The 2,923-nt window shown below is 34.8% G+C and overlaps 1 long non-coding RNA gene across 2 annotated transcripts; it reads right to left on the bottom strand.

Annotated features, from left to right (window-relative positions):
• Positions 1-565: 565 nt before the first annotated feature.
• On the bottom strand, positions 566-2,495 carry LOC111920916 (uncharacterized). Of its 2 annotated transcripts, XR_006189221.2 has the most exons (3): positions 2,246-2,484; positions 1,760-1,876; positions 566-1,687 (listed from the first exon to the last, which is right to left on the bottom strand). It is a non-coding gene; the product is annotated as an uncharacterized LOC111920916 (long non-coding RNA). The 2 variants fall into 2 exon arrangements; XR_002860016.3 differs by having other exon boundaries at positions 566-1,876; positions 2,246-2,495.
• Positions 2,496-2,923: the final 428 nt, after the last annotated feature.

The raw sequence follows: 2,923 nt of genomic DNA, 5'->3' as shown, positions 1-2,923 counted from the left end.
TATATTTCAAACCACCGGAAAACATTTTAAAGATTCAAGCCCACAATATCCATGAACGTTCAATAACTATAACCTTTTATTTATCTGTTTTTTATTTGTCATGCTTCTTGAACCTCAGACTTGCAAGAAAGGGTCAAAAAAGTAAATTTAGTTATGACTTTTAATAGCTATAATAGATACTTCATTCATTTAAAACGGATAATCAAACAAACATAATGAAATAACAAATTAGGTAAAATAAGTTGAAATGAATACTTTAATTGGGTCAGGCATTTGATCGAACGAGTTGTTCCATTTGGGACATAAATGCAAGGTATCAAATAGGGATGTGATACATAGTTATACCCTCCCTCCCCGGCGAGTAAAGTTTAAAAAAATGATATTAACCTTCACCTAATGCTATAAAATATAACGATGATGGTCACTTGTAAGTCCCTGTTTAAAAAAAACAGATGACAAACAAACGTACACAATAATCAATAAAATTGTTATAAAATATAATGATGATAGTCGTCGTTTCCTGCAACATGGAAATACATTAGAGTCTTTCAAACAACAATTAACATATTGAAATTTTCAAATTTTATAAATAAAATAGATGAAAAGATAACTTCATTACCTATATAAGTATCATTTAGCTAGAGTTTATGAATACCATTATTATCCAGCAACATACCACGTTAAACTTGCATACAAAACACACACTTAATGCTTGAATCGAAATTAAACATCTAATCATTATTTTGCCAATTATCCTCAGATGAGTACTTTGAAGTAGTAATAATGAGTACATAAGAGCACCCGGTATGGGTCTCGTTGAGCCTCAACGAGGCTGAGGTGGACGCCCAAAACGGCGTTGCATCTCGTTGCACACCGCCCCTGCTTCTCGTTTTGGTGTTGCTCGTTGCTCCTCGTTGCTGGCATAACATCCCATAACGCCAGTTTCTTTCTTTCTTCCTCTTTCTTTTCTCTGTTTTTCTTCTTTTTTTCTTCACCTCAACGAGGTTAATACTAGGAATACCATCCCCTCAAGAAGTCATGAAGAGTTGCAGGTGATGTGGCAGCGTTGTGGATGGGACCCATACCCAATGCTCTAAAGTTTCCACTAACAAAATGACAGTCAAAGTAAAAACAAAAATAAGGGGAATTTTTATAGGGATAATGTTGTTAAAATATAATAATACTTTTTGTAAAATTTAAATGGTTGTATATACAAAATTATTAATTTACAACATGAAAAGTAAGAAATGAACCAGGTACATAGAGAAACAAAAGTCAAGACATTTATGTAACAAAACCAGAGTGTTAAATGAACAGGCGTATAATTTTTCCCCAAACTTTTGCAAAATTCCAACATTAATGATTGGAATTAAATCTGATATAAAAATCAAGTTCCGTTGGTGATTCGGACAAATAGAAAGCCAAAAGTACGATAGATTATATAATATCCCCAAATGTCATACCAAGAATAAGACATTTCCACAAACAATTGGTGTGCAAACCTTCAGTTAATAGAGTAGGAAGAAGGACTTATGATTGCATAAAATCAACAGAAATGAATATCGGTCACATCTCCATAAACCCCACAACTTTTCGTAGCTGTAATTAAACCTCCAAAACTCTTAGACAAACTTTTAGCAGCAGCGAAAATTAAGATACAAAAAAAAATGAAAGCTTTCAATGAAACCTACAAAAGAGAATCGTATTTTAACCATGTGTAATTAAGCTCAATTTCGTAGGTAATTAATAGTTACATTACCTCATATTCAACTTGTGGAAAGTTGTGTGTGGAAAATTGAAGGAATTTGAAATTGGATAATTAAATTAGGATTCAGGCTCCTCTTCCCATCTTCGCTCCTCCCCAATCGGAAACAAACTGCAAGTTGAGATAAATTCATCAAAATAATGAATTACAAAAGAAATTAGGATGAAATTCATTTAGAAGGAGACTCTTTTCTAAGGTTTAAAGCAAAACTTGCTTTTGTTTGATCTTTGAAGTGTCCGACAAAAAATCAAGTTGGGATGTTTTGGCTTTGGAGCGTTGGCTTGATGGAAATCGAATCCCTAATCAAAGAGGTCAAACCCAGTGATGATAAAAAAAACCAAAAATCGAATCAATGGTGCATATAGTGGTTCGCCGGCTTCTTCCCCACCGTCATCAATCGACAACGAAGCCGGGATAACCACCTTCATCGCACACCCCCAACACTACACTGATAGAAGTTAGAGGTAGATGGAGGCCAACCGGTAAAAGGAACCATCTATCCATTATGGCATCGTCGTCGTTGCAACCGGTGAGGAGGATGTATACCAATGGTGTTATAGGTCTGGCGATCTTCTTGTCTATGTAGGTGAAGCCGTGAAGTAGTTAGAGATACAGGAGAATTTTGAAGTAGTTAAAACCGGAAACTGGTCAGCCGAGATGGGCTCCAACCCAACCGTGGGGCATAAAATCAGAAACAGCATTAGAAAATAGTTGTGGCAAATATTTAAAACCCACACAAATTTGTGGCAGAAATCTAAATTCTAAAACATTCCTGTTCACCGACTTCTTATGAATTGACATGTATATATAATGGCCCAAAAAACTTAGCACATATATGTGAGGAAACAATCATCGATCGGACATAGAGAAACCAAACGTCCGTTACTCCAACCTCATAGAGACCATTGGCGTTGTTGTTGATGGGAGAAATCAATTCCTACATAGAATAATAGGTCTCCTATAAATAAAAAGTAAGAGGGTGTTTGTCAAAATTTATTTAAATTAGCTTTAAACTTTTTAACTTATAGCTTATTAACTTATAGTGGTATCAAAATGGAGTTTTGCAAAAAAGTCTTTGGTTAAAAACACTAGGTGTAGGCAACAAGATGTAACACCATTTTGATGCCACATCATGAATAGGGTTATAACACTAAGTGG

Source organism: Lactuca sativa, chromosome 3 (assembly GCF_002870075.4).
Source record: "Lactuca sativa cultivar Salinas chromosome 3, Lsat_Salinas_v11, whole genome shotgun sequence".
Lineage (NCBI taxonomy): Eukaryota > Viridiplantae > Streptophyta > Magnoliopsida > Asterales > Asteraceae > Lactuca > Lactuca sativa.
The sequence above is the reverse complement of the archived record's forward strand: the minus strand, read 5'-3'. Positions and strand labels throughout refer to the sequence as shown.